The sequence below is a fragment of the Sphaeramia orbicularis genome, chromosome 6, assembly GCF_902148855.1.
Source record: "Sphaeramia orbicularis chromosome 6, fSphaOr1.1, whole genome shotgun sequence".
NCBI lineage: Eukaryota > Metazoa > Chordata > Actinopteri > Kurtiformes > Apogonidae > Sphaeramia > Sphaeramia orbicularis.
Window position 1 is genome coordinate 5,721,140 of NC_043962.1, and position 21,057 is coordinate 5,742,196.

The window sequence follows — 21,057 nt, forward strand, 5'->3', positions numbered from 1 at the left end:
GTGTGTCAGAGTCGATTTGTCTCACAGTCAAGCTTGTGCGCTGCGATTCTCCTACCCTTCCACTCTCTGCTCTGTCTCTGCTAGATTCTCTCTCTCCACGGACGACTATGCACTCGCTTCACATGCAGCTCCGACTTGACACTGGAGTCTGGGCAGAATTACCCACAGCTGTATTCTGCCTGGTTCAGAGGTCCCGTGCTTTCGTAGTGATCTCCCCTTAAGCCAAGACTCTTTTTTTCTTTTTCTTTTTTTTTTTTTTAAATCCTTTGTTTCCTCTTTTTTTTTCCTACTTTCCAACTTCCCTTTCTCAGGCTGCCACAGTCCACCTCTCTCCTCTCTCTTGTTCTCTTTCTGTACTAACTGCAACGTCCATTTTTCATGAAATCCAGCGCTCAGCGAGGCGCTGCTGATGGATGCAGCAGGTCCTTCTCGTTTTCGGTGCCATCTGTATAAATGTCGGGCTCGGCTCTGGTGCTCTGCTTTTTTTCCTCCCCACTCTCTCTCTCTCTCTCTCTCTCTCTTGCTGTCTCTCGTTGCACTGAAGCGACGTAGCTGAAGAAAAGCTGGCGGACTAGTTGAGAGAGTCGGAGAGAGGGAGGAGCACGGGGAGGGAGGATAAGGAGGAGGTCTGGCTCCAAGGGTGTTCCATCAAGTCTATAGCCATCCCAAATGGGGAAAAAAAAACCTCTCCCCGCTCTTTGTTTCTGTTTTTCCCTTGCTTTTAATCTCCTATTCCTGGTGTTCACTTCACCTCGTCCAGTTCGTCTCCTTTCCTTCACTTCGTATCAAGGTCCCTTCTTTCTTTTCTTTTTTTTCCCCCCCTTTTCAGCACACTGTCTGCTTCGGGAACTGAGAGCTATTCGGTGAATAGCGGTAAAGCACTGCCCTCTTTGCTGCTTTTGTCCCTTGCAAACTTTAAGGACTTTCCTGAATCTTCATAGTGGTTAAAGGGGGAAAATCTTGCTTGAGCAGATGAAGTTTCGGGAAAGGAAAAGCAAATCGGAGCTCTAGAAGCGAACTGGCTGATGTTGTCGTGCACTAGGGAAAGGCAACAGCGGTGCACAGGGGATGCATTGGGGGGAAAAAAAAAGACAAAACCAATCAGCCCCAAATCCCATCTTCTCTCCAGCTGGCTTTAAGAGGACTATGGGTGGGAGGGTGGGGGCAGCATCTGTCCAGCAGCCCAATAATTGTGTGTGTGTGTGTGTGTGTGTATATGCGCCTTTGTCCTGGTGATTTAATGTGTACAGTGTAAGCTTGGGTTGCACACCGTCTGCCAGTCGCACTAATTTAATTGTGTCCTACAGCTGTGCCGGTGTGTGTATACGTGTGTTTTTTGGTGTGTGTTATAGCCCATTGGCCAGAGGCAGAAGTTTCATGGGCTTGGCGTTGTGGAGGTGACTGCTGCCTCGCCTCTAATCTGTTAAACTGTAATCTGAGGGTAGGACCCCGGCAGTGCCCACTTTATGCCAGCGCTCTGCCTCGTTCATGTTCATCTGGCGGCCTGGAAACACTTAGTGATAGCACTACCTTTATCCTGCTCTGATCTGGCTGCTTTATCCAGCTCTAAACCAGAACCTTTAAGGCACAAACATCCGTCCAGGTTGGAGTTATTACGGCGTTTCCGTGGCGATCATTTGTGCCGCTTGAGGGATCGCGTCTGGGCTCGATGTCTGGCTTTCAGCGCCGCGGAAAACCTGCAGAGAAACACACGGAGATAAAAGTCAGGGTGTCATTTAGCACCATTAGGCTCATTGACCGCATTGACATCTTCAAGCCTCCTACTTTGATCCTCTTCCCCCTTTTTTCCCTTCATGCACATCCAAGCCGTTTCTCTTCTGTTGTGATTCGTCCCTGGTAGTTTTCTGTCTCCTGCACCTGTCCTGTTTGTGTATCTGTTGATTGGTACTGAATATATTTTGAAATGTCACTCTGCTGAATTGGAAATGTTGACCAGACTGACAGCATGCACAATCAAAGAGTCAGGGGAGAATACTAAGCAGAAATATGTATAAAAAAAAAAACCCTTCTGTTGTACAGGTCGATAGGGCACAACTCTCCTGGAATGTCACCCTGATCATTTAATTTCCACCAAACAAACCTCTGATAACCAAGTGCTTTCTTTTCCTCGCTGCCAACTCTGCAACCGACGATTATTCTCCACCGCTCTATTTTTGAGGCATCGCCATGGCAGCCAAGCGAGTGATGCATGGTTGTTACGGCAACACAAACCACAGAGTCCCCAACCTTGACCCGTCTAATCAATGCTAGACAACTAGGACAGGGTTTGCTTTCCTCCAGCTGACATAATTCTTTCTTGTGTGTTTCATTTTCATGTTTTGCTGGATATATGATACCTGAGAGGTGCTCACAGTTTCACCACACGCCTGGTGTTTTTCTGCCCCGAGCGCCGTGGGTGAACGGGGTATTGTTTTCACTCAGGTCTGTCTGAGTGTGTGAGGAGAATAATTCACAGACGGATACATCAATCTTCATGAAACCTGGTTCACATATTGACATACACAGTGAATACCTGCAACTGTTTACTTTTTTTTCCTGCATCTGCTTTTAGAATTGATAAAAAATACAGTATTTACTGAAGCGACGCTGTCAGTGTAAACAACAAAAAATTAAAGGCCTCGCAGGATTTTAGCCGTTAGATCTCCATTTGTTAATAAGGCTTTTATTGTGAAAAACACTACAGTATTAGTTCCCAAACTTTTTTTTTTTTTTTTTTTAGCTCCATATGACCCAAACTTACAAAAACTACTTGGGTTTTAAAGAAAATCTTGATAAGGATTACTATTATAACAGGCTAGATTTCTTTATGTTGTTTTCCGATAAAAGTGTCAGAAAATGTCTTTTTTACCAATTATTTTGCACCTTTTTTCAGGAAGAACTTAACTTTCAATATCTGGCCATTAATTATCACTATTTTATGTAATAACTGCTTAATCTCCTGAGACCCAGGATGACAATTTTTAGCTTTTTTTTAACATTAAACAGTTGTCTTGATTGGAAACTACATAATCCAACAGTTTTTTTCAGATACATTGTTTAAGTTATTCTCATTTATTTATTTAATGGAATGTCCTTTGCAATTGACAGCATTTTTTAAGTAAAACTGTCAAACTTTTGTCCCCTCCAGAGGACAAAAATGATATTGCCGGGTCTCAGGAGGTTAAAACAGTGTGTTATAATTTAAAAAAAAAAAACACAGACTTTCATTTTTATGGTATTTATAAAAAAAACTGGTAAATGTTCAGAACAAAACTTTGAGATCACAGAAATAAACTTTCAACTATTTTACATGTGCTCAAATGTTTTTGTTTGTCCAGATCAATTGGTGTCTACAGTTACGGAAAAAATTATTAGATCATCAAAAACAAAGGTTATGCAATCCAGTACTAACTCCTGTGTGCATCATGTGACTAAAACACACAGAAAAGAAAACATGGAATGTCTCAAAGCACTGTTTTTGTCAGTACAATGACATAGATATTGATGGAAGAACTGAAGTGATTTTGGTTATTATCAAGAAAACATGGAAAATGGATAGATATCAGCTCTGAAATTAAACTACTATGAGCTAATTTTGTTGGTATCATTATATTTGTCCAAACAAATGTACCAGGCATTAAAAGGAACAAGAAACTGAAGAAAACAAGGGGTGGTCTAAGAATTTTTTCAGCAGCTGTTTCTTCCTGCTTCTTATTTTTAGTTCCTTCAAGGCATTTTTATCCTGTGTGATAGTCTGTGTTCATTTTCTGTGTAGTTGTAGACGAAGCCCCTCATTTCACCGACAAAAACATCCAGGATCTGCTTTTTTACAGACACTGCATCTCGTTCTGCCCTGGCTAGCATTTATACATACATTTATATAATATTTACAACTAAAATACAGCTATCAATGGATGATACAAACCAGAAAAATACAGATAAAAAGAGTGGGGAAAAAAGGCAAAAAAAAACAACAACAGCAGAACTTGACAAAAACATGGCAAAACACACTAGCAGAATATTTCAAAACAGCCCTATTACTATTATATACAATTATTTACAAGAATTTACTGCAAAAACAAAGCTAAAATCTTACTAAAACGCTGCTAAACGTAATAAAAACTTCCATCTCACACCACAACACGAAGACTGGTTAAAAGCAATCTATGAAATCTACTGTATGTATTGGAGAAACTGTCCTTTTCATTAAAAGTAAAACAGGAGGAGCCATGACGCAGAACATTCAAACTAAAGGAGACAAATATTTAATGAGAGTACTACTTATTGGAGCGAAAAAAGCTCTGACAAGAAAGTGGCTAAAACCAGATGCACCACAACATGAAGACTGGTTAAAAGCAATCTATGTAATGGAGAAACTGTCCTTTTCATTAAAAGTAAAACAGGATAAATTTATGGAAATGTGGTCAAAATGGACTTTTTATATCACCCCATTGAGGCCAGATTTAACTTAACTGAAAATGACAAGTTCTAAGTTATAAGAATAAGTAATAGGAAAAATGAGAATAAGGGAAAAATGTGACATCTTTTTGTTCTATGGTATGTTTAACAAAGTATAACAAAAAAAGGGGGAAGATTTACTTTAAGAACAGTTGTCTTTGTTTTGTTTTGTTATTTTTAAACAGAGAACTTGTATGGAATGGGTATATGCTAAATTTCATGCTTTACCATTCTCAATTTTATCAGACATGGTACACAAATGTGCTTAGTTGTCTGTTGTAAAGTATCTTTCCAAATGAAAAAAATACAATGATATAAAACTAGAAAAGCACTTGTAGAGCGTAAACCTCCGCCAAGGCAGATCAGTGCCCCCCCCCCCGATCACCACCAAAATTTCATCATTTGTTCCTTGTGCTAGTATCAACATTTCCTGAAAATTTCATCCAAATCCATCCATAATTTTTTGAGTTATCTTGCTAACAAACAGACAAACCCCGATGAAAACATAACCTAAAAAAAAGGTAAAAAAAACAAAACAAAACTTCCATCTCTCTCTCACCGACTGCTCTCTGCTGCTGTCTGCTCCACCCACTTCCACCCGTCCCCCTCAGCCAATGCAGGTCTCTACCCTAATGTGCTATAGACTAATAGAGAGAACCCAACCTCAGCTTTCAGATACCATTTGAATCTTGTCAATAACCAGAGACACACATTGTCTTGAAATGGTTAAATGCTTCATTATAATTTTTGCATTTCACAAATTCATCCCATGGGTCAGATTGGATCATCTGGCGGCGTTTTTTGGCCCACGGGCCGTATGTTTGGCACCCCTGTTCTAAACCATGATAATGAGGATGATTGAGAACCATACGTGCATGACAGCAGTGGAAGAAGACATGCACAAATTTGCTGGTTCTTTCGCAGATTTTCTAAGAGTTTGGTTAAATTTGTGATACATTTGGATTACAGATGGGCCTTCAGTCTGCGTTCTGGGTTTACTTTCCCCTTTGGATGGATTTTCCTCTCAGTGTTTGTCAGCAGATGTCATCTGGGTGTAAAAGCTCAGTGAGAAGTGAGGCCTAGATTAACAAACAAACCGGGCAGCCTCTGGCTCCTAACAAGCTGCCGATTTGACATCAAAGTTAGAAGGATAAAGCCACAGTGCGAACTTTACCTGGTTTGTTTTCGCTACCAATTACATTTGAGGGAAACCATTCATTTTCTCCATGTAATAGCTTGTTAGCATTCCTTCCATTTGTCACCGAAGCCAAGGGAAACAATTAACGCTAGCCTCTGCCCCTTTGGCTTTAATAAGAAATGCTCCCAGTGCAATGGAAAGCATTCTTTATCGCATTCATAATTCATTTTCCACAAAGCGGATAATTGTTGAGTCTGGCAGCTGTTAATAAAAACAGCTGCCAGTGTTTTTCACCAAATTTCCCTCTGCTATCCGTGATGTCCTTCAGACTCTCCACCACTGCCAATAAAATGTTCTGTTAAGAGATTCATTGCTCTGGGTTTTTCTGATCATTGCTATGAGAGAAAACACTGTTAATCTACTAGTGCAGACACTCAGCAGCGTCTCCTCTGGAATACTGGAGTTAACCCCCATGTGTCACTATGGACATTCTTGTTCATTTGGAACTATTTTTCCTCTTCATCTGGCATCATTTTGTCTATATTACTGCATTTGGCACACTTTTTTTGCAAGTCTCTCTCTTGAAACAGTTTAGAATTTTAATTGAATTTTTTCCTAATTGATCATCAGAACATTGTGAAAAAAATTTACCACCCTCTTTAGTCATTCAGGACAAAAATCTGAGAACTACAACAAAAAAGTAAAAAATAGGGTAGCAAATTTAAAATCTGAAGCTAAACAATAACAATGTGCAGAATTCAATATTTTGGCTAATGTTTGTCACAGCAAAGACTGATTTAAAACAAGTGAAAAAGTAAGTGGACTTCACCCTATTGATTTTGAGTTGTAACTTTCAATCTTTAAAAAGAATTGTTTTTAAAAAATGCAAAAATTGAGAGAGGGACATGTTTTGTTTTGTTTTTTCTTGCACTTTATTCTGTTGATGCCTTGACCATTGAATTTCCCCATTATGGGATCACTGCAGTCTAAACTAATCTAAAGAACATGTGTGTGAAATTTGAAAAGAATCAGGTGAATGGTGTCTGAGACATTGGTTTGACGAATTTTCTAAGGTGAAATTTTTAAAAAAAAATTGAAAAAAATAAATACGTAACTAAAAATATGAAATTCAGCTATTAAACTGTGCACTTCTACTCATGCTAAAGAACATATCAAATTTGAAAAGAATCAGGTGAATAGTGCCTGAGAAATCAGTCGGACAAAAATCTCAGACAGAATTCCCCCAACCCAAGAATTTCCCCACACATCAAACATCTGTTATATGGAAAAAAAACAAATTTTTCGTTATTTTTCAAAAATAACAACCATGACTTCAAGTAATCAAACACTGAAAGGGTTAAAATCCTTAAAATTATTGAATGTTTTTGAATGTTTAGTAATTTTGAGCAGAGCTGAAATTGTTTAAGAGATTTATGCAAAAAAAAAAAAAAAGGCAGAAAGAAAATAGTATAAATAAAGAAAATATTAATCTGCAAAGTTTTTAAGGCAGTTTTTTGGAGGTGTAGTAAACCATACTGATACTCGAGGGTTAAATATGGCTTGTTTTTCCGTCAACATCACATTCTAGATTTCAGTATTTAACCGCAACATCTGCTTTTGTTTTCCATCCAGATTTTTGTACTTCTCACATTTTCTACTTTGAGTCAAACTTTAACAGAGCGCACCACTTTAAACTGTCAATCACCTCCCTCGCACACTCTCCACCTTCATTTCTTCTGCCATCGGCTTCTACCTATTGTCCTGTCCTAATCTCGGCAGTTTGATGCCGTCGCATTTTTATACAACTAGCAATTACGAAACGGCCTCCTCCTGTCGGTGTCATTTTCCTGTAAAAATGGCTCTTAACAGGTGCTGGAGGATAAATTCAATCATTTCTGTCTGTGCCTCCTGTTGAGAACCCTCCTCTCTGACGTCTCTCACCTCCTCTTTGGATTCAGTAGGTGAGGCTGTGTAACAGGGGTGTCGAACATGTGGCCGCCAAAAAGGTTCCAATCTGCGCGGGGGATGAATTCGCAAAGTGTAAAAATTACATTGAAGACATTAACAGTCAAAGTTATCAGTTTAGTTCAGGTTCCACATATAGAGCAATGTGATCTCATCTAAAATAAAATAATAACATAATAACCTATAAGTAATGACTCACAATTACACATAAATAATTACACATTTGACTAATTCTGTACAAATATTTACAAAGCAAATATAGAAATATCATGCATTGTGTCTGTGGCATTTTGAAAACCTTTGTGTCAGATTTAAGGATTAAGCAAATGATAAAATGATCAACACTAATTATACATATGACTAATTCTGTACAGAGTTACACAGAAAATGTGTTAATATTGTGTCTGTGGGATTTTTAAGACCTGTGAGTGTCAGATTTAAGGATTAATTATCAATTTCAAAGAGAATTGAGACTTTCATTTGGTTTATTCTTATGACTTCTTAAGACTTTTTTTTAGATACGATAATCCTTTCATCCCACGAGGAAAACATTAAAAGTAAGAAATTAGGTAGAAAAATATAAAACATTTAATAAATGTGCAAAAGGACAAAGTATGAAGTACCTGTAAGAAGAAAAAAAAACTGATTCAATACTCACTACTGATTAAATTATTATTATTAATTAACGTAAATCTAATGTTCATGGAGAAAAGTCTTGTTTTTAATACTTTCAAACTGTTAATTATTCACCAGGAACATTATGGATGTTAATTAAAGGAGAACCTTTTTTTTTTTGTTTTTCCTGTGGTCCTGAAGAAACTACATGCATTTCTACAAATAGTTCCATCTCTGTTATAATAAAATGATCAACAATAATTAGACATTTGACTAATTCTGTACAAAGATTTACAAAGAAAATAAATAAATATTATGTCTGTGGGATTTTTCAGACCTCCTAGTGTCAGATTTAAGGATTTATTACCAATTTTAAGGAGAATTACGGCTTTAATTTAGTTTACTTTTATGACTTCTTAAGACTTTTATAAAAGATAAGATAATCCTTTATTAGTCAAACAAAGGAAAATATATTAACAGTAAAGATTTTCTAAGAAAAATATATGCAAGAGTATGAAGTATCTGTAAGTTAAAAAAAAATATTTAATACTCACTTTTGATTCAAGTATTATTTTCTAAAAATCTTGTTTTTAACACTTTCAAATTGTTAATGATTCACTGGGAATATTATGAATGTTCATTTAAGGAGAGCATTTTTTATTTTTCCTCTGGTCCTGAAGAAACTACATGCATTTCTACAAATAGTTCCACTCATTCCATCTCCGTTGTAATAAAATGATCAACAATAATTTGACATTTGACTAATTCTGTACAAAGACAGTAACATCTTTTACTGTGTCTGTGAGATTTTTAAGATCTTTCAGGGCCAGATTTAAGGATTAATCATAAATTTTAAGAAGAATTAAGGTTTTCATGTGGGACTTTTAAAGACTTTTTTTAAAGGTAAGATAAGATAATCCTTTTTTAGTCCCATGGTTTGAAAAATATCTTAAAAATAAGGATTTAGGTGATAAAAGGTGTAAAATTTGAATAAATATGCAAAAAGGTAAAGTATGAAGTATTGTCTACAAATAGTTCCACTCACTCCCATCTCCATTACAATAAAATGATCAACAATAATTAGACATTTGACTAATTCTGTACAAAAACAGTATCATTTACTGTGTCTGTGGGATTCTTAAGGTTTCTGAGTGTCTTATTCTGTAAAAATGGCTCTTTACAGACACTGGAAAAAATAAACTTCACTCATTTCTGCTGTGCCTCCAGTTGAGAGCTGCCTTCTGTAATGGCCTCGGTCTCACCTCCTTTTTGGATTCAGGAAGTGATTCTTTACAGTGACTCAACCAAACAATGACTAACTGAAGTGCAAATGTAGTTTCCATACGTGGACTGGTCCACGTCCTGGGCCTCATGCTCCACAGTGTACGTGTGCAGCAGACGGGCCTGGCATCTACTAAATGCTGAACTCCTGGCAGCTGCTAACTGTAGACTCCAGGTTTGTGTGCAGTGCTGCAGAACAGCCTGTACCAGCAGCGCTATTCCAGACGCCCAAGGCTTAGGAATACGTGGAAAGATTATCAACACGTTAAGGAGGGATATGCTACCCTAATTGCAGCCAGAGGTTGAAATTCTGTTTTTAATTAGTCTTTCTGTTTTGGTTTTTCAGTTCAGTTCTTTTTGATTTTATAAGTATACGGGTATTTTTAGTTTTATTCTCTGGTTTGGTTGAGTTTTTATCTCAGTTTGAGTTATTCTGAAGGCGCTGTGTCCGCCGGCGTCTTCATTATCTTCTCTGACGAAACTACTGGTCGGATTTATTTCAAATTTTATGTAGCTCCCTTGGGGCAATGTCTACAAAGTTTTTTCACAGTTTTGACAAATTTAGATTTGTGGAATTTTTACAAATTTTTTTTAAATATAAAAAAATTTGCTTTTACTTCTAATAGTCCATATTGTGATGGTTTAAAACATAAATGGATACAGATATCAATATAGTTACTATTGATCGCTGACAGGAAGTCATATATGGTCTTTCAGTTGATTCCATGACCTTGAGTGACCTTGAAGGGTCAAACTCAAGGTCACCCATGTCTAAATTTCAACAGTCTTCTACAAAACTACTGGTCAGATTCATTTAAAATCTTATATGTAGCTTTCTTGGGAAATTAGTTGCTTTTCCATTGACCCTCAAACTGCATGAATATAACTTGCACATAAAAATTTACCTAATGGAAAAATGACAATTTCACCAAAAGTCTCATTTTTCAATTAAAAGTTTTTGCACGGGCAAGAGGTGGTTTTTCGGGCGTAGCGCAATTGGTATATCACACAAAACTGCAATGGAAAAACCTCTCTCTGCAACTAGAGTCACCCGAATTTAAAAAAAAAAAAAAAAAAGAATGTTGACAGACATTACAACAAGGGAAGAAGAAGAGTTTTAAAAGAAACATGGTGCGGTATGTGTGGACATATCAGGAAATCCAATAATTTTTTAACTTAGTGCGGTGTAGAGGGTTAATATGTAATAATAATGAATATATCTGTAAATCAACACCATATTTACATTCGTCGCCATGTTTATGGAATGACTTCTCATGTCATCTTGCGATAATAAATAAACAAATCATCGCATTTGTGATTGAATGAAAAAAACGACATTACGCACTTCTGTTTTTTCGACATTTAGGCTATTAAATATCAGTAAAGTTTTGCGCAGGTATTCCAAATTTGCCTTTATATTAAATGGTCCACCTTTTGATGGTTTATAACATGTAAATGGTTACAGGTATCAAAATAGTTCCTGTTGATCACTGATAGAAGTCATATATGGACTTTGATTGAATTAGTTGAGTTCTCCTCCAGTGAAAGTCCCGCCCACTTCTGTTGTTAGATTGCTCTGCATCCAGACCACAGGACTAGAACATAGAACAGCACCTGACAACCTCACACATTCAACTGGGGATTGATTTGTTTGTTTGTCAATGTTGGAAGAAAACTTGTGATTTATAGAAGCTGAAAATGTTAAGATGAAAGGATAGAAAGCGAAAACAAAAATGATGCTGATTTTTCCTGAAATTCCATAACATGTTCAATAAAATCTCCATTTCAATTTACGTTGAAGTATTCATGACATTTTTAATTAGTCGTCTTCATATTGAAAAGTGTCATTTTTATTAAATCAGGATTACCGGAGGAATATTACTTACTTTAGTGATAAATGAACACTTCCACGGGCTGGGTGTAGACAAAAGAGTCATTAAAAAATTGAGCTTTATTTAATGGATTTTTCTGAGTCTGGAGACATCTGAGTGTATAGTGTATCAAACAATTGATCTGGAAAATGTCAGACTAAAATGGAATTTTAACTAGAGTGCATATTATTTCCTTCCTCAATTTGCCTTCAGTTTTTTTTCCTCAGTCCAAAGACAGAGAACACCTGAGTGAACACAGAGCCCACTTTTCCATAAAAAAATAAAATACATTAATGAATGACAGTGAATCACAGCGTTGAACCTGAAAACAGACCCTCCTCTGTGTTTCCTCCTCATTCATATATGTGCGATGTTACTCTATTTACATTATTCCAATGTTCCTTCTTTCTCCTAAATGTTCTTACAGTAACTCCTATGGAATGAAATGAGTAAATGTTATGTAAATGCTGTACATCAGGGGTGTTAAACTCATTTTAGTTCAGGTTCCACATTCAGCCCAGTTTGATCTCACGTGGGTCAGACCGGTAAAATAATAACATAATAACCTATAAATAATAACAACTTCAAGTTTTTTGTCGTTGTTTTAGTGCAATAAAAACATTCAATTATGGAAATATTTGCATTTATAAACTATCCAAACAAAAAAGATGTGAACAACCAGAAAAAACTGTAGTTTCTTAAGAAAAATAAGTGCATTTTTAACAATATTATTCCTCAATTTATGACCTTGAAGGGTCAAACTCGAAGTCACCAATGTACATGTCAACTATTTTCTCCAAAACTACCGATCAGATTCATTCAAAATTTTACACGTAGCTTTCTTGGGACAGTGTCTACAAAGTTTGATCACAGTTTTGAGATGCTTTAATTTCTGAATTCTGATGAATGTGTGAAATATTAAAAATGTGCCTTCACTTATAATGGTCCATATTTTGATGGTTTATAACATGTAAATGGTTACAGATATCAATATAGTTCCTATTGATCACTGATAGAAGTCATATACGGACAACTCAACAGTCAACCACTTCTTCAAGAATATGGAGGAAACATTGCTGGAAAAACATAATTTGATTTTTCATAACTCCTAAAATTACAATCAAATATGTGTCCTGAGTTCAACCTTGTTGGAGAGAATGTGGAGATATCAGTGTAAATCATGTTCATGTCTTTTGGTTTTGTCCAGAACTTGCATCATTTTGGGATAAAGTTTATTCAACAATTGTTAAGATATTGGGTTATACAATCCTTAAAACATGTTTAGTGATGTATTTCGGACGTATAATTGGTAATAATGTAATCCAAAATGATAGATATTTGTTTAAAATTCTATTAGCAGCCTGTAGAAAGGCTATTACCAAAAAATGGTGCAGATTAGAACCACCTACAACGAACGATTGGATACAAATTGTGAATGGAATATTTGAGATGGAGATTCTGACGCATAGACTGAGGACTCAAGAAGAGCAATGTTGTGATAAGTGAAAGAAATGGACAATTTCAATGTCACATGACTAAAACCAGTTGTTAGTCACAGAAGTTTTTTTATGGTCAGTGTATCCCAAATGTCCCTCATGTTTGTATTGTACAGAAATCAAACAATAAAAATAAAGTATAAAAAAAAAAAAACAGAAAAAAACAAGTCATATATGGACTTTGATATAATTAGTTGAGTTCTCCTCCAGTGAAAGTACCACACACTTCTATTGGGAGATTGATTTCCTGAATCAAGACCACAGGACTGGAACATAGAACAGAACCTGACAACCTCACAAATTCAGCTGGGGATTGATTCAGATAGAACATGACACTGAGGGACACTGGTCTAACTTTTACATGCTTAATGTGTAAATGTTACATACTATAACATCAGTAAAAACTAATAAAGTCTGAAAAAACTAATAAAAAAAACAGAAGAAATGTCCATCTTTGCCACGCACTAACATTAACTCAGTGACCCAAACTGCAGTTATCTGCTGCAGGTCACGTATGAAGGCGTAGATACTATAAACTACTGCAAACCGGCTCCAAAAGCTTAATCACTATCTTTAAATATGACTTTAGTGATTTGCACATGTTGCTGGCCTTCTGCTTACCTACCGGGGCGTTTTCAGTCCCCACACATCTGCCCTTTCATTTCCTCCTCCTCATCATCACAGTTAAAATTGTCAGTAGTCCAAATGCCAGCAGAATTTCACACTAGAAACAGTGTTATTAGCAGCTGTTATCATAACACCAACAATTTACCATTACTTTTCCCTCTCGTATAATCTGCTCCTGACACCCACTTTCTCCTCCAGCTACCATTTGTTTCTGATGACATCCCAGTTCTCTCATTCATCCACATCTGCTCCAGTCATCGCTGTATCTAAAGCAGGGCTGTCAAAGTTATTTCAGTTCAGGGGCCACAAACAGCCCAGTACGATCTGAAGTGGGTCCGACCAGTAAAATAATGACATAATAACTTATAAATAATATCAAGTCAACCTGAAATAGCTGAAATTTCTTAAGAAAAATAAGTACAATTTAACAATATTATGCCTCAACTTATCATTTATATACAGTTGCGGAAAAAAATTATTAGACCATCAAAAGTCATCAAAAACAATGGTTATGCAATCAAGTACTAACTCCTGTGTGTATCATGTGACTGAAACAGACAGAAAAGAAAATATGGAATGTCTAAAAGCACTGTTTTTGTCAGTACAATGCCACAGATATTGATGTAAGAACTGAAGTGATTTTGGTTATTATCAAGAAAACATGGAAAATGGATAGATATCAGCTCTGAAATTGAAGTACTGTGAGTTATTTTTGTTGGTATCATTATATTTGTTCAAACAAATGTACCTTTAGTTAGACCAGGCATTAAAATGAACAAAGAAACTGAAGAAAACAAGGGGTGGTCTAATAATTTTTTTCTGCGACTATAACAGGCATTAAATTGTTAAAACTGCACTTAATTTTCTTTAGACATTTCAGTTTGTTCATATTTGTTCATCACATTTTAATGTTAAAGAATAGTTTGTTAATGTAAATATTTTCATAATTTAATGTTTTGTGATTTTTTTTGCACGACAACAAAGAGAAAAAATGGGAGTTGTCATTATTTATAGGCATCATGTAATTTTTTTTTTCTCCACATAAAACCAAGAACCTGTAAGTAAAGTCAACTCCAAACTTTTCTCCATATTTGAGTGGAAAAGGTAAATTATGAAACTGTTTACATCTACACACTATCCTTTAAAGAATGTGACTGACATGAACAACCTGAAATTTCTTAAGAAAAATAAGTGCAATTTTAAGAATATTCTGCCTCAGTTTATCATTTACACATGTTCATTATAACTTACACATCACAGTGGATCTACAAATACACAAAACATTTAATAACAGGCAGAATATTGGTACGGTTATACTTATTTCTCTTAAGACATTTCAGGTTGTTCATATTTGTTCAGGTTATTGACATTTTGTTGTTAAAGGATAGTTTGTAGATGTAAAAATTTTCATGTAATTTTCCTTTTTTTACACAAAACAAAGAAAAATTAGCAGTTGTCATTATTTATAGGTTATCATGACAGTATTTTACTGATCCAACCCACTTTTTCTATTGGTCTGCATGTGGAACTTCATCCTTCAGTGTTAATATTTTCTGTGTAATTTTTGTATTTCACAAACTCATCCCATTGGCCAGTTTGGACCCTTTGGCGGGCCGGTTTTGGGCCACTGGCCATATGTTTGACACCTCTAATCTAAAGTGTGCTTATGATGATGGCAGATTGATGTCGCTCTTACAGGTGCATGACACCCACTGGCGTCTTTCCACATTGAGATTTTCCCGTTTGGTGCGGTTCCTCATCATTTTCCATCACTGTCTTCCACTCCTCACATGAAGTCTCATCAGTCGTTGTTTTCCAGCCTCCAACAACCCTCTCTTTTTATTTCAATCACCGCTCTTGAAGGCATGAGTCACAAACAAACAAACAAAAAAGTCATTTTGGCTGCCACACACCCCCCCCTCCTGCTTTGTCTTTCTTTACATCCCTCTTCATCACCTCCTTCTTTGTGTCGTCCTGCTTGTGTCTGCCGTTTGACAGCAGCAATACTTCAATTTAATAAAACAGAGGCCTCCTTCCTCCTATCAACATAAATTACAAATGGTGGTTTCGATGGCCATCCTCTGCTATCTAGATTTTTGTTCTCCGCCTTATCTGCACTTAGCAAAATATACACAATGCGTCTGCCACCGGCGTCTTCTCCTGTCGACTTTTTAATCACATTTTCATATTTTGTGGTTGTTCAAACCGATTTTCCTCCAATCCCACGTTCTCCGCCATTACTGCGACAATACCCCCTTCTGATATTTCCCCAATTACTGAACACACAACAGAGCTATGACTTGAAAAAATATCTTGCAGACGGTTTAACCTGTTAGACTCTGAACCATTTGTGTCTAGTCAGAATCATTTCAATGTAACACAAAACGATGGATCAGCCAATCGCAGAAGCTTCAATCATGCAAAGAAGATACTTCAACCTCAGTCTCGTGTTTTATTAGACAATGACAATAAAGAATTGAATTGAATAAAAAAGGGTGTCAACCTCATTTTAGTTTAGGGGCCACATACAGCCCAATTTGATCTCAAGTGGGCCAGACCTAATTAACCATATTAATTAGGCATATTAACCAATAAATGACTTTTATTTAACCTTTATGTAACCAGGAAACAAGGTCATTGAGATTAAAAATCTCTGGCCTAAACAGCAGCAGCAGAAGTTTCATCCATACATCTACGCTAAAAATATACATAAAACACAATAAAAGTCAGTTCTAAAACATACATAAATTGCTAAACTCAGAACATGCATATAAAACACCATCAATAATCTAAAAGGCACTGGAAGTATAACAACAATGTTCCTTAAAAGCATCTCAAAGCAGAATGCCATTCAGTAAATTAGAAAAACATCTACATCCGGATTTATTCTTTTCCCATTGATTTAATAAAAACTGTTTTAGAATTTAAAAAAAAATATATATATAAAATTACATTATGAAAATGTGAATAACTTGAACTACCACGTACAACCTGACATATATCCAGAAAAATATGTACAATTTAAACAATATTATGTCTCAGCTGTTTATTAACACAACGTACAAATCACAATGGATCTACAAATGCACAAAACATTATGGAAAATTTTTAGAGGGGATTTAGGAGTAAAACTTTCAGAAATGTGATTCAGTGTACAGAATATACTTATGATAAATGTTTTGTTACAGTAAAATGATTCCGATTGGAAACAAATGGCTCAGAATTGAACATGTTCATTGTGAAAACAGTCAGGATATTAACCTTCTGGTATCCCACTCATAGAGATTGTTCCTAATCACCAAAAGAGCATAATCTGCACAGTAAAGTCAAAATATTTTAATTTTTTTTTTTTTTAACATATTTTTTACATTTCATCAACTTGAGCGTAAAGAAAAATATCAAATATTCAATACCTGTCATATTTTTAACCCTTAAAAATGCCATGTTTGTAAAATAAACAAACCATATTTTTTGATGAAAAAAAAAACACAAACTTTTTTTTTTCCAATATACTACATAAAAATTGGATTACTTTTTTTTGCAGCCTGGCATATGCCATTGATTAACAGTAACATTGGTTAATATGCATTATTATTTTTGTACTAGCTTAAATGTTAAATGCTAAAATGTGTGAATGCGTATCTTTTACTCTCTTGGTAGAATGGTGTCACTGTATAATTTTCCACTGTTTACAATGTGCTGATTTTAGTGGCTGGGTCAGAATTTTTGAAAATCATATAGAAATGAACAACTTTTGAATTCTGACCTAAAACAAATTGTGAAAAATTATATGACCTTTTATAACATGAAGTGCAAAGTGTGCATAATATGCTCATCCAAATACTGGAAGGTAAATCACCCAGTCAATCCAAAATTAATTGTTTGATGCAGAGATGGTGGATGCATCTCATAGAACTTGCAGTTTTTCACTTGACAACATTTTTACACATACTCTAATACAGGCACGCTGTATTTTTGGCTGAATTTGTCTCATTTATTAATGTTTGTTTTGGGAGGATTTGCTTGAGTAGATCTACAGCTGTACAGATTAGTGAAATGAGTGATTCACTAATAGAGTGAAGAGTGATTAATTTGTATTTATTACCTAAATTTACAGGTTTCAGAATCTGGAATGTAAGGACCTTTTTGTGTTATTTGACAGCCGATTAATTTACTGTAACCACTTAATTCACTTATAGGTGATATCAGTGTGACGAGCTTTACTGACCCCAATGACACTTACTCAGTGTCGGTTCACTTCTATCCAGTGTACTTTACTGGCGTGAATGTTGTGTGAGCCATACTGCCAAATGTTAATGAGAAAGTAAACACTGAAGTATAGTTCCATGTTGGAAAAAGTCCAATTCACCTACAATAGATGCTTGGTTTAATACTATGGCACAATGTATGGCCCTGGAGAAAAAAACATGTATAAGTAGATGGAGAAGAGGGTATCTGGAAACCCTTAAAAAACAGATAGTGGACAAATCTTACAGGAAATGTAGGACAAAGTACTGTAGGTCTCATTGTATTGTATTATGGTATTATCATTTTTACTCTGTGGTGTTTGAATATGAATGACATATGAAGGTGTTTTCTTATCCAATGTATAATAGAATATAAAATTATATATATAAATGAAGATGCCATATATATTTGTATTTGAATATCCATAATGTTTTTGTTTATCCTGTGTAAACTTTATTGGTCTATTTATTTCCTTTGAAACTGAGAGGAGAGTGGAATGATGTTCTGTGCTGACCAAATTGGGTGGGGGAACTTTGTTATATAGGCCATACAAAAGAAAATACACAAAAATATTGTTAAAACAAAAAAACAAACTCAAAAGTCTAAAAATAGTCGAGCCTTCACCTTGATTCTTTAACAAAACTTTCCTCACCATCTGTAAAAACAGACATGTAAGGCCAAAAGCAAATCAGTGCAGAAAAAAAAAACACTAAATTGAGAAAATAATCCCACATAAAGTCAAAGAGTAACCAATCTGAAGACAAGATAATGGGTCATTTATCACTAAATTCAAGTGTCTTATTTTTCGAGTGAAAGCAAAAAGCCTTTTTCTGCAACTAGGCTGTAGCCATGGAAACCAATATCTGCATCCTATGGAAAGAGATTCGCCTTTTCATTTCTGCTTTCAGTTAATTGTGGCTCCGTCATTCTGATTACACAAAATGACAGAAAAATAGCGCTTCAATTCAACTGCAGTTGCTTCATTATGCACTTTCATAATTCACATTTGTCTGTGTGATAAGTGTATGTGAATGTTCTGATACAGATGGATCTGCAGATGGAAAACATCTATTAAAGAGCAGAGATTAATTGGAGTTTGACTGGAATGTTTCCATTTAAGTGAATTTAATAGAAACTACGAATACGACATATGGACAAAAATATGTGGACACGTTGAATTCAGGTGTTTCTTTTTTAACAGGGGTCTGGGATACAAAACAATAATGACTAATGTCTGAAAATAGTTTTATATTGGGATAAATATCATTGTATTGGTTAGTTTGGTTTAAACTGTTATCTTTGCTTCCAAAATGCCATTTATCCATGACTATGATTTTAAATGTTCTACCATTTCTTCAATATTTCTAAGGAAATACTGATGTTTTTATCTCAAATCATCACGAACAGGACATCTTACAGCTGTAGACACGATGTGTACCAATACTTTTGCCCATATAGTTTATAAACATCAATATAAAAAATTCTACAAATTTAGAGGTTGAACATTTAAAATCATAGTCACGGATTAAAAAAACAACAAAAAAACAAAATTGATGTTGAGAGAAATTAAGTCCAAACCATCTCTGAGGCATTTTGGAAGCAAAGATAATTCAAACCAAACTAACCAATGCAATGATGATTATCCCAATATAAAACTATAGGCCTATCACAAATCTAGAACAAATCTTAAAATTAAAAAGATGTGCATTTCAGATTGTGAAGTGGTTTTATGGAATGGATTGGATCTAAATATCAATCAATGTAAAAACATCACAAAATTTAAAAAGATGTATAAAAACTTATTTTGTTCTCTTTTTCAGTAATTTGATGACTGACCTATTCTTTATGTGGACTGTATACATTAGCTGATTAGCCAAATCATGTAAATTTGGGGTTGGACAATATAAGCTTGGCATAAAGCTGCTCCTTTATGGACATAAAGTATTGTCAAAGAGACACAGTGAAATTGTTATACACTTGTGTGACATTTGTTTTTTTATTTGGTTGATTTATTTCCATATATTGGAGTGTCCTTTTAAATCTGGAATTTCTTTTGCCTATATATGTTCAAAATAAAGTCTATTTACATCCATTCTGACATTAGTCATTATTGTTTTGTGTCCCAGACCAGTGTTAGAAAAGAAACACCTGAATTCAACGTGTCCCATTACTTTTGTCCATATAGTATATGATCTTATCTCGAATCTGTTCTTTTTCTATTGACAATACCCTCCTTGTTGGTCTTAACTCTAAACATTTGTCACGGTTTACAGCAGGTTGCCCATAAACTAATCCATGATTAGTTTGCAGATAGTTTCAGACGACGTTCAGATAAGTTTTCGCTGACACAGGAAGTCCGACAGAATGGGTATTGTATGTGGTTTCTCATTTTTTGTCTTAGCCAAGGCCCTGGCAGTGGCATTCTGAATAATCTACAGCTCTGCAATTGCTGAGAACGACTTCCGAGTTTAGTGCAGTCAGCATGACTATAATTAGAGGAGCCTGGGTCCTATGGCGAAGGATGGCATTAGAATAAAATCTGAGACGTTCATGGAACAGCACTGACCCAACACTCAATCACAGACAGCACTTTCACTTAATATAATCATAAATGACCGTCTGCTTCACGTCTGAACAAGTGGCCTCGTTACTCTTTCATCGTGGCAGCAATCTTTGATTTCACTTTTACTGCTTGATAAAACCAGAAACATAACGTATCCTATGTCTGAAACTATCAATGTAGAGATCAGAGGCATAGAGAGACCTCTTCAATAGTCTTTATTAGCTGCCCTTAAAATTTCCAGTGCAGTTCATTTCTGTTAAATATGTTGATTTATTAGTTTCACTCTATAAAATTTGCAGTTTATGAAATTCTTTTTGAGGTATAGTCATCACTAAGAGCAAGAGTTTCTGTCTTCTCTGTAAAAATAACTTTATTTTTACCTTGTTTTTAGCTTTTTGGTAAAATAATCAGACTTTTTGTTTTTTCTCTGTAAAAATTTCTTAGTTTTTGTCTTATGTTTTGCTTTTTTGCCATGTTTTGACCTCATAACACAAAACTAACTCAACTGTGCAGAGGCCTCTTGAAGGTTCTTTTAACCCATAAAGACCCAGAGCTACTTTAATGGCAGTTCCCAAAAGAATTTTTCTCTCTATTTAACCTTTAAGTGATTTTTCAATATTTATTATAATGTTATCCTCTGTACTTTACTTTTTTCCCAGTGAAAATCAGGTATTTTCCCATATTTAATTTACTGATTATGTAGATTTTCATCAAAGCTCAGATTAAAGTTGAGGGTGATTTTATCAGAAACAGACAAAACTGAAGAAAAAGTGACTTTTTCAGCAAAAACATCAA

The 21,057-nt window shown here is 35.3% G+C and overlaps 1 long non-coding RNA gene across 1 annotated transcript in view; it reads right to left on the reverse strand.

The window, feature by feature from the left end:
* Positions 1 to 195: 195 nt before the first annotated feature.
* The window catches only part of LOC115421271 (uncharacterized), a 63,954-nt gene continuing 43,092 nt past the window's right edge, over positions 196 to 21,057 (reverse strand). Inside the window, exon 2 of the long non-coding RNA XR_003935657.1 lies at positions 196 to 1,697. This is a non-coding gene — a long non-coding RNA (uncharacterized LOC115421271). The remainder of the gene's footprint in view (positions 1,698 to 21,057) is intronic.